The 11869-nt window shown below is 41.8% G+C and overlaps 1 long non-coding RNA gene across 3 annotated transcripts in view; it reads right to left on the bottom strand.

Moving 5' to 3' along the window:
• Positions 1-3708: 3708 nt before the first annotated feature.
• Positions 3709-11869, bottom strand: part of LOC140487197 (uncharacterized) — a 51217-nt gene continuing 43056 nt past the window's right edge. For all 3 annotated transcript variants that reach the window (XR_011962744.1, XR_011962743.1, XR_011962745.1), the window contains 2 exons: positions 7752-11537; positions 3709-4317 (listed from right to left, as the gene is read on the bottom strand). This is a non-coding gene — a long non-coding RNA (uncharacterized lncRNA). The remainder of the gene's footprint in view (positions 4318-7751; positions 11538-11869) is intronic.

Raw genomic sequence — 11869 nt, 5'->3', positions numbered from 1 at the left:
TACTGCTAGCTGTTTGATCAAATATTACATTTTTAATTTTTCCAGTACTCTGGCCAGCCTTTCAACTCTCTTGAAGGTATAGTACACTTAAACATTCATAACACTGTCCACCCTATCTAACCCTCTGATGATCTAATATAGATCAATTCAGGCAGCTCTCATCCTTCTTCTCTCGAATGAAAACAGTGACAACTACCTCAGTCTTTCCTTATAAGACTTTCCCTCAAAATCAGGCAATAGCCTTGTAAATCTCTTTTGATCCCTTTCCAAACGTTCCACGTCCTTCCTGTAATGCAGCAAGCAGAAAATTGCAGTACTCCAAGTGCGGCCACATCGGACTTTTGTGCACCTGCAGTATGATCATGTGGCTCCAAAATTCTATCCCTCTTCCAATAAAAGCTATCATACTCTACGCCTTCTTAACAAGCCTATTAAGCAAATTGGCAACATTCAGTGATCTATGTACATTGACACCGAGATCTCTCTGCTCATGGACACTGCCAAGAATTTACCATTGGCCCCGTACTCTTTATTCATTTTGCTACTTCCAAAATGAATCACCTCACACTCTTGCACATTAAACCGAAGTTGCCACCTCTCAGCCCAGCTCTGTAGCTTATCTATGTCCCTCTGTAACCTGCAACATCCTTCAGCACTATCCACACTTCACCAACCTTCGTATCATCATTAAATTTACTAACACATCATTTTATGCCCTCATCTAGGTAATTTATTAAAATGACAAACAGCAGTAATCCCAACAAGTTCCTCTGTAGGAACTACAGTTTTTAGTGTAGTCTGTGAAAACAGAAAATATTGCTTTTGTGTCTCTGACATTTTTTGAGTTTTTCATTGTTATCTTGTCAGTTTCATCCTGCAAAGAGCCATCACTTAGTTTCACTCTGCGATTCTTTTTTATGTACTAGTGAAAGCTACTGGTATCAGTATTTATGGTTCCGTTCATTTCCTGTCATAGCTTCTTTTAATGTTGTATGTTAACCCTTTGCTGATTTTTTTTTGTTTGTTTTCATTAATTCACAGGAAGAGGGCATTGCTGCATAAGCCGGTATTTATTGCCCATCCTTGATTTCCCAGAGGGCAGTTAGGAGTTATCTACATTGATGTGGGTCTGGAGTCACATATCGGCCAGACCAGGTAAGGATGGCAGTTTCTTTCTGCATAGTACATTAGTGAAACAGGTGAGCTTCTCCTCACAATCTATTCATATTCACCATCAGTTTGTTAATCCCAAATTTGAATTCAAATTCCACCATCTGCCATGGCAGGATTCGAATCCAGCTCCCCAGAACAGTATCTGGGTCTCTTGATGAGCAGTTCAGCAGTAATGCACTAGGCCACCGCCTTACCCAATCCCCGGAGCATGACTAACTTGTGCAGTATGATTTGCCCTAGTTTTTGCCCTGATGCTGTCATTGAATTCCTTATCTAGACATGGATAAATTTTCTTTGTCATGCAACTCCTTTTCTCTCACAAATATACTTTAATTGAGGCGTATTTAGTATCCCCTTAAGTATTTGCCAAATTTCTTCATCTGTCCTGCCTGTAACTGTTCCCCCACCACCCACCAACACCTTCCTTAGGCCACTGTAAGTATTATTACCCAACACTAAGGCTCTCGTATGTGACTCTGTTCTCACCAGAATGTTGTGGTCATTCTTTCCAAGAGGATCCTTTCCTGCAAAATCGTTTTTCATGCCTTGCTTATATCAAATCTAAAGTACCTTGCTCTCTGGTTGGCTCCATGACATGTTTTGTTAGAAACAATCCTTCATATACTCTACGATTTGTACTTGGAGCCTACCCTTTGCCAAGTTGATTAATTGATTCAATATGCACGTTTATCCCACCGTTGTTAACTTGTCACGAACCCTTATTATTTCCAACCTCAGAAGTACTTTGGGGAGACGGTGGCTGAAAATTACTCTTCCAAAGAGGTTTATTCAGTTGCTTTTTATTTGCAGCTGGACTGATTTTAATTTTGTTCCCTCGTGCCAATATTATTTCTTAATATAGCCTTGATGTCATCCTTAGCCAAGACATCAATTCCACCTCCTTTACATTCATGTCGATCCTTTCGGAATACCGAGTACCCATGGACAGTTCACTGTCCAGTCCTGATCTTCCTGTACCCATGTTTCAATCATCCTTACCAGGACATACCCATTTATCTCAGTACCTACTGCCAGCTCATCAATTTTATTCCAAATAACTGTGTGCTTTTTGGCCTAAGGATTTTAAATAAGTTTTTTTCGATTTATTTTTCCCCGTTAATTGTTTCTTAAGGACGAGCCTCCTGATCTCAAACACCTCACTCCTTCACGAACCCGATACATTCCATCTTAATTTGTTAATCGTTGACATACATCTCTATCATTTATTCCAATCTCCAACTCACATTTTGGACTGATTTGATTCCTTCTCGCAGCAGGGTCATGAGACTGGCCATGCCTGATGTCCTACTCACCTCTACATTCTACTCCGTTCCTGACCTGCTGCTTTTTTTCCCCCAGCCTCCTGGTTTATTAGTTTAAATCCACCCAATTTGCACGAGAAAACCTCCCCACTAGGATGTTGGTGCTCATCCAGTTAAGATGCAATCTCTCCATTTCTTAAAGCCCCCACCCCTCCTGGAAGAGTGCCCAATGATCCAGAAATCTGAAACCCTCGCCCCTGAACTAGCTCTTTTACCATATGTTAAATGTTACCTAGTCCTTACCTCTTTTATACGAGGCACTGGGTGTAATTCAGACATTACAGAGAATTGTTTTTTCTTTTGTCTCTCTTTCTCTTTCTCTCTCTCTCTCTCACACACACACCCTTCAGTACTTTGAAGAAGAATACCTGGAACCTTATAAATAATCAGAATGATAAGTGGAATGAAGAAATTAGTTAAAGGTAGGATGCGAGAAATTAGAGTAATGAAATTACTCCTGATTGATCAGAACAGATGAAGATGTGAACTTATTGCAGTAATCAAAATTATGAAAAAAAAAACAGGGTAAAATAAGAATACTTCGCTTCTCTTAGCTGGCATTACAGCATCCAAGTTTCAAGATCGTTGGCACAAGACCTTGGAGTCAGATAAGGCAAAAGTTCTTTATTGAGAGAGTTTTTAGGATTTGGAATGCCCTACCTGGGAGATTTGTGAATGAAGACTCAAGAGGGAACTGGATATATATTTGAAAGTTCCCAAATTAAAGGGCAACAGTGATAGAAGTGGCAAATGGGAGGATTTGGGAGACACTTCACAAGCTGATGCATACACAGTGGCCAAATAGCCTCCTTGTGTACATTAAAGTTCTGAACTCTATCATGTACAGATGCAAGTCAAAGCCAGTATCAGATTATTTCCATCTGTAAATGTTGGCAAATATCTGATCATTTTGCTGCAGCATAACCATTTATAATGCAAGTATTACAAGTTCAGCTTGATGATGAAATCTAATTCGTACTCAGCACACGAATATTTTAAACTTTGTATCCCAACAAATAAAACAAATATTTCCTTTGCTTTGCCACAAAACTCTTTTGAAAATGTCTGACTGTTCACTCACAGGGATGTATGTTGTTCATTCTTTTTCACATTTCACTTTAAATACCATTCATTCTGAAAATTTCAAGGATTCAAATTGTTGTTCACTTCAATTTAATAACACAAATCATTTATTTAATCTAATATTCTCTGTTCATATTGAATTATTGTCATTTTTCAATTATTGGTAAAGAACTGAAGCTCGCACATTTACTGAGAAATTAAACTGATCGATTATGTACAAATATGTAAGAACGCAATTTCTATATGACTGTTCAATCGTTTTCTCACTCGAAAAATACAATCATTCAGCAGCCAACGACTTTCCAAATGTTGGAGCAACGATGTGTTCATTTGAATACTGACAATGAGGATGTAATTGTAGCGAGTTTTGAGAAGATTTGTAGCTCAGGTTGAAGTTTTGGATGTAGGCTTCTTCGCTGAGCTGGGAGGTTCATTTCGAGATGTTTTACCATCTTCAGGAGAACCAACGCTGAAAATTCCTGCTTTCTATTTACATGTTTGAGTTTCTTTGTTGGTGATGCCATTTCCTGTGGTGATGTCATTTTCTGTGGTGAAGTCACATCCTGCTCCTTTTCTCAGGTGTGATAGTTGAGGTCTAACCCGGTGTTTTTGTTGATAGAGTTCAGGTTGAAATGCCATGCTTCTAGGAATTCTCGTGCGTGCCTCTATTTGGATTGTCCGAGGATGGATATGTTGTCCCAGTTGAAGTGGTGTCCTTCCTCATCCGTATGTGAGAATACTAGTGAGAGAGGATGATGTATTTTTGTGGTTACTTGATGTTCATGTATGCAAAAGCATGTAATTATGATCACCACTACAGTCAGATAACATGTTCTTTGCTCGGTATTAAATAAAATATACAATCTATATTTTTGTATCATAAAATGTTGGCAGGAAAGTACATTTTAGTACCATAAATATAACATCAACCTAATTGTTTTCAGAGGTGATGCAATTATTGTTTGGTTGAATAATGATATTTCACACTTTTGTGAATCACAATTCACGAACATAGCAAATATCTGATTTTTTCAGATCAGATTGCAATCATAACCTACATTGAAAAAAAGACTTTAAAAGATTTGAATTCAGTCACAGCTGCCTGTGATGCTGGGTAATACATTATTCTGGTCTTAAATAAATCCAGAGAGCTTCCACCTGGGTCAGGGCAGTCATTCAAACATTATTTCACAACAAATTATTTCGACTCCACCTTCGGTCTGCGACTTGACTGGGGGCAGATGAATGGACATGGAGTCTCAGAATCACATCGCACAAGTTAATTATGGTGATGATATCTGGCCAGCCTCCCAGACTCCAAGCATCTGCTATCTGGACCAGACACTGGGTAAAGACGTTAATAAGTTGACAGTATTGTGCAGCACATTGTGTCTCACAAAGAAAGCTCCAAAACCGTGTCCAATAAATGTCACCTTCACATTCACCAGTATACAAATAAAATTGTACATCTCTGTTGATGGACAAAAATTAATACATGGGTCAACCAACAAAATCTATCTGAAGAACACAGCAGCAAATGACAAGTCCAGAATCACCGTAATAACAGAACTTGACGGATTCTGTCTGGTGTAGGTCATCACACACATATTGTACTGGTACTCAGGTGATTGTAAGAATGCACCCCAGAAGTGGACGTCTTGGCCTAACGCCCCTACAGAGCGTCCTGATCTCACACACATATCTCCCTCACACATTCAACAATTGAAAAGAATCCACATGCTGAGTGAAACATAGAACAGTACAGTGCAGACACTTTGGCCTTGACGTCCTGCCGACTCTTTAGCCTACTCTAACATCAGACTAACCGACATACCCTTCATTATGCTATCATTCAATTGCCTATCCAATGGTCTCTTAATATATCCCCAATGCAGCTGACTCTACTACAGTTGCCAGCAGTACATTCCAAACATCCACCATTCTCTGTGAAAGGAACCTACCTCTGACATCTCCATTCAACCTTCCTCCACTTACCTTTAGGTTTTTCTCCCTTGTGATAGATATTTGCACCATGGGAAAAAGTATCTGGCTATCCACTCTATATTTGCCTCTCGTCATCTTATACACCTCTATCAAGTCATCTCTCATCCTCCTTTGTATTCATCAAATGCAACTTTCCAGAACTAAGTAATGGAGAAAGTGAGAACTGCAGATCCTGATGAACTGCTGATGCCCAAAGCTTTGACTCTCCTGTTCCTCAGATGCTGCCCCAATGGCTGTGCTTTGCCAGCGCCACACGTTTCGACTCTGATCCCCAGTACCTACAGTTTTCACTTTCTCCATTACTTAGAGCTCTCCCCTCTGCACACTGAACAGGGAATTAATCAGCAGAAACTCATTGCATGTGGAGCTGACTGTTTACTTCTGGTAAGTTGCATTTGATGAATACAGTTATTAAAAGAGAAATTACAATTCAACAAATATTCATTCATTCCCAGAGTTACAGTTTTGGTTCATGAATTGGGCAGCTTGAGAACAAACAATGAATGACTAAAGAACTCCGCGTTATAGAGTATTCCAGGTGTTACATTCCAGGCTGGATGTCGTTTACCTTAATGCTGGGAATGTTATCGGATAAGCAGGTGTGATAACGGAATGAGGTGAAATGGAGAAGTGTGATATTTTTGCCATCACAGAGATGTGTTTGAGGAGGTGAGGGCTGACAACTCAATGTCCTGTGGTACAAGATCTAGAAGCACGACACGAGAGGTGGAAAAAGAGGAAATGGGGTTGCATTATTAATTGTGGAGTTAGTTACTGCAGTAAGAAGGATCTAATGAGGCTTGGTGGTTAGAGCTCAGGATCAAAACCATGAAGACACACCGCTGGGGATATAATCCCAAACAAAAGAAAGTACAGCAGCTGATATTGAACCAATTACTGAGGTGTGCTAATACAACAATAGGATCATTATAATCGGGCATTTCACTTCCAAACATTCATTCGGGCAGTGATAACATTTTTAAGAGGGGACAGATGCCTTGAAATTTATTCCAGGGAGCTTCTTATGTCAACGTGTAGCAGATACAACAATGGGCGGGGCTGTGCTGGGCCTCATCGTGGGGAACGAAGTCAGTCAGATGTTGCAGGCAGGATTGGGGTGAGCATGAAAGGACTAGTGACCGTGACTCCTATGTTTTGGGTTTGCTAAGGAAAAGACCCAAACAAGTTTGAAAAATAAAAGCTTTTTGGATTTGGGAGACCGATTTTATGAAAAAATATGACAGGATCTGGCCAAAGTACAGATGCTTCTGGGTGCAACTGTAGCAGAACAGCGTGGGGTGCGAGTTTGGGGGTCACTTGATCAAAATGTAATTGATGACAGTATCAGCCCAGCATGTTTAACCGAAGATGAATTTTAGGAACACAAGCCCAGAGAACCTCGGGTGTCGACACAAATTCCAAACAGAATTAATAAGGAAAGAGAAGCTTAACGCAGTTACAAAGTGAGCAGGTCAATGGAGGTCCGAAAAGAATATAGAAAGTGTAGGGCTAAACTTAAAAAGTCAGTAGAAGAGCAGAAGTGTTGGCGGGGAGTTAAAACATTCGAGGGTAGAGATTAGCAAGAATTCAAAGACATTCTTTCGGGTCATTAAGGGGAACAGGATAACGCGGGAGAGAATGGGGAGTGTTAGGGACAAAGGGGGCAGCCTGTACACGGATTCAGCGAATATGTTAAACACTGACTTTCTTTCGGTCTTTAGTTTGAAGAAGGAGTTCCTGGATTCAAGTAGAGTGACCGTGTGATCCTTGAGTGAATTGATACAGAAGCTGACAAAGAATTGGAAGCTTTTGCGGGATAGAGAGTAGGCAAATACACAGACCAGGATGCGCTGTATCTTAGGCTGACGTGAGGAGATTACAGTCTCTTAACTTTTCATTTTTGTTTTGCCTCTGGCCACAGAATGGTGTGATAGGACAGGATAATATCTAATATTGATACAACTTTCAAACAGAGTGCTAGAAATACCGCATGGGCTTAAAGACCACCAAGTCTCACATCAGTGAGAGGGAAATCATTTTCAAAAATTCTTCGGGCTGTTGAGGCTGGCACATTAAATATCTTTAGGATTGAGGCAGACATTCTCATACAAGGTTTATGGGGAAAATGCAGACAAGTGGAATGGGGGGAATTATCAAAATAGTTCTCACCGAATTGAGTGAAAAAGCAGACTCAGTAAGCGGATAGACATACTGTTGCTCCTATGTCGAATTGTATCATTTTTACAATAGCCTTGTATTCACTGGAACATCAACCTCTCTCGCTGTGGAGTGAGACACAGTTTGGAATGCAGTCGATGGATTCAAGGAATTAATAAATGCAGTACTCTTAGACAGAAAGTTCCAAGATTGGCTGTCGGGGTGAAGATTAGCATCAGCGCAGTTAGCACTACCAGAAGAAAAATCTCAGTAAGACATCTTCCAAGGCCAATCAGTGATCTTGGATGGAGAGAAGGTAGTCAGTGGCCAGGTGTCAAGGAGTGCTTAATGCCCAAGTGCTACATCACTGCAGTGTCTCCCTCCTTCCCTAACCAAAACTAAATGTGAAGGGGTAGAGAGACATGCGGTTGGTAGCAGAGTCAGTCGTAATGTTTGGCTGAAGAGGTTTTGGAAAGCAGCAGCTCAGCGAAAACTACAGGCAAGCTCAAATATAGTCCTTTCAACTTTAGTCTTGCAGCAATGGAGATGGCAGTTAGGACTGTTGAACGTTCCTCCTACGGGATGTGGGGAGCTCAGGGAAATTCCCACAGTCCCTGGTAACTACACGTGTGGAAAATGCACCCAGCTGCAACTCCTGGGAGACCGTGTTCGGGAGCTGGAGCTGGATGCCCTCAGGATCATCTGAGATATTGAGAACTTCATAGATAAGAGCTTTCGTGTTGTGGTCACACCCAAGACTTGCCCCAATCATGATTCTGTAATGACTATAATATCCCAGTCCCGCGTTAAGATCCATGCTATGAGTACATCAGGCTTACCTATCTGTCCTGTTGCATTTAAATAAGGGCAATTTAATCCAACAGGAGTCCTTGCTCACTGTTGTGTTCAAGACAGAGAGGAGGTTGGCGACCACCTGGAATGGCGAACGGAGTAGGCAGAGAATGCAGGAATCCCCTGTGGCAATTCCCTGTGAAAACAAGTACACCGCTTTGGATACTGTTCAGGGAAAATACATTCCAGGGGAAAGCAGCAGTAGCCAGGTTGGTGGCACTACCATTGACTCTGGGGCACAGTGGGAAAGGGTAACAGTTAACAGGACCTTAGAGATAGGAGAGTCGATTGTTAGAGGGACAGATTGGAGATTCTGTGGCCTCAAATGGGAATCCAGAATGTTGAGTTACCGCCCAGGTGCCAGGGTCCAGGATGTCTCCGAGCGGCTGCAGAACTTTCTCAAGGGGGAGGGGGAGCCGACAGAAATCATTATGCACTTTGGCACAAATGACACGGGTAGATGTAGGAATGAGGTCGTACAGAGTGATTAGTGAGAGCTGGGAGAAAAGTTAAAAACCAGGACCTTGACGGTGGTAATCTCCTGATTACTTCCATTGTAGTGAGCTAATGAAAGTAAGAACAGGAGGATATGGCAGATAAATAAGTAACTAAAGAATCGGTGCAGGGGTGGTGGGCAGAGAGGTTCAGATTTTTACATTGTTGTCTTTTCTGTGACAGAGTTGACCTGATCAGGAGGGACAGGTGGTGCATGCACTGGGAAGGGGACCAGTATCTTGTTGGCGAATTTTGTTTATGCGACAAGGGAGGATTTAAACTATATTGGCGAGGAGCAATACTGTCATGATCAGGGAGGCAAGAAGGAGACTGGTAGGAGATACAGTAATCAGAAACAATAAAGTGAAGAGACAGGTCAGGCTGGAACATGATAAGGAGTAAGGAATGCCTGTTGGATTAAACTACTTTTATTTCTGTGCAAGAGGGTTGGCAGGGAAGACCAAAAAACTAATGGCGTGGATAGGAACATGGGATTGGGATAATATAACCTTTATGGAAACATGGCTAAGCGAGGGTCAGTACTGGCAGCTTCACGAATCAGGTACAGGTGCTTTAGGCGGGACAGGGATGGTGGAAGGAGGGGAGGAGTTGAATTTCTGATTAAGGGGATTATCACAGCAGTAATCAGAGATATAATCACTGACCAATCATCCAGTGAGGCTTCGCGGGTGGAGCTAAGAAGTAGGAAGTGGATGATGATGTCACCGGTGTTGTACTATAGGCCTCCAAATAGTCAACGTGAATTTGAGTAACAAATATGCAGGGAGAAGGGAGACATGCAGGAGCAATATGGTTGTCATAAGAGTGGATTTTAATTTTTGTAACAGACTGAGACTGCCAGAGCGTGAATGGATTTGATGGAGTGGAATCCGATAAGTGAATTCAGGAAAGTTTCCTCCAGCAGCATGTAGACGGTCCTACTTGGGAAGGGGCAAAACTCGAACAACTCTTGAGATACAGAGCAGGACTGGTGACTGAGGTGACAGTGGGGGAGCACTTTGGGACCAGTGACCATCGTCCTATTAACTTTCAAATAGCTATGGAGAGGGACAAAGCTGCTCCACAGGTTTAAGTTCTAAATTGGGACAAGGGGAATGTTGATGGGATTGGACAGGATCTTGCAGGGGTCGACTGGAGTAATTTGCTTGTAGGTAAATGGCCCGCTGGCTAGTGGGAAGCCTTTAAACGTGAGATAGCTAGAGTTCAAGGTCTATATGTTCCTGTGACAGTGAAGGGCAAGGTTGGCAGGAATGGGGAACCCAGGATGAAAAGAGATATTTCGGCATTGACTGGAAAAAAGAGGGATGCGTGGCTCAGGCAAAGGCAAGGGGGATCAAGGGAGTGCCTGGCGCACAATAAGGGATATAGGAGTTTACCTTTGATGGAAATCAGGAGGACGACAAAGTGGATATGAAAGAACCTTGGCTGAGAAGATTAGAATGAATCCAAAGAGGCACTTTAAGAATATGTGAGAAGTCTGGTTGAGTTTATAACACAGATGGCAAGCTGGAAGATTAAATCCAATCCCAAGATCCTGTGCTCAAACAAAGTAGACTACAACAGGATGAGGCAGTAATTTTTCAAAGTGCACAGCAAAATTATATATATTAGTGAAAAGGAAGGACTGTTGGAAAAGGAGTAATCTGCCATTTGTGTCTAAGGAAATAAGGGAGTCTATCAAATTGAAATAGAAGGCATACAAATTGGCAAAGACCAAGGAGAAACTAGGAGATTAGAAAAACTTTAAAGATCAACAAAAAGCTTGATGGGATTTTGACTGGGTCTACAAATGAGCAGCTATCCCCAGGGCAAGAATAGCATTTTACACTGCTCGAGGAAACCTATTGCATGGTGAACATATGGCCTATTTAATTGTTGAAGTACTTATCTGAAGAAGTCTGTCAGCATAGAGATGAACCTGATAAAGTTAAAAATTACATCGTGCTTGGAAAGCTAGTGCTTCCTAATAAACCTGTTGGACTATAACCTAGTGTGGTGTGATTTTTCACTTTGTCCACCCCATTCCAAGACCGGCTCCTCCACATGAGAATCCTGACAGACAACCCCACCGAAACTGAAGCACCTGTCAAGTACTTGACTGAGCCACGGAGGTGTTGGGAGGGGTGTGTTGTTTAAACACAAAGTGCTGAATTGAACTAGACTTTTTAAACTGCCGTTGCCACGGAGATAATCCTGAGAACCAGCCTCCATTCAAAGCCACAAAGCACGTTAACACGGACTTGGCTGTGTCTTAGTACTTTTTTCCAGTCACACTGAGATTTGAAATATTCGCCCACGGACAGAATGCACACGTTTCCTTCCAGATGAAAAGGCCAATGATATTCAGATCGGCACGGATCAAGTCACTATCAGATCTGAACATGAAGTTCAATTTGAATTTCTCATCTGCAAATCCACCCTTTCCGTACCCTACAACAGAGAAAACAAGTCACCATTATTAATACAGGATGGAACTTTATAAGACAGTGATAGTATTAAATTGTAGTTTCCATGTTCCTCCAAAGCTTTAAATCTCAGTCTCACAATTTCTCTCTCTTGTTAACTGAAATCCAAACCAATCTCATTCCTCCTTTCCTCCACACCCAGTTCTCACAATCTCTCTCCTCGCCTTGAATTCAGTTTCCGAGCTGCTGTCTGCAGACTAAGATCCAAATCAATGAGTTTGACGTGGAGCCTCCAGGGTGTTGGTGAATCCTCCCCCCCCCCCCCCATCTCCTGGAACCCCCATTCTCTGATGAGAA

The sequence above is a fragment of the Chiloscyllium punctatum genome, chromosome 16, assembly GCF_047496795.1.
Source record: "Chiloscyllium punctatum isolate Juve2018m chromosome 16, sChiPun1.3, whole genome shotgun sequence".
NCBI classification, from domain to species: domain Eukaryota; kingdom Metazoa; phylum Chordata; class Chondrichthyes; order Orectolobiformes; family Hemiscylliidae; genus Chiloscyllium; species Chiloscyllium punctatum.
The sequence above is the reverse complement of the archived record's forward strand: the minus strand, read 5'-3'. Positions and strand labels throughout refer to the sequence as shown.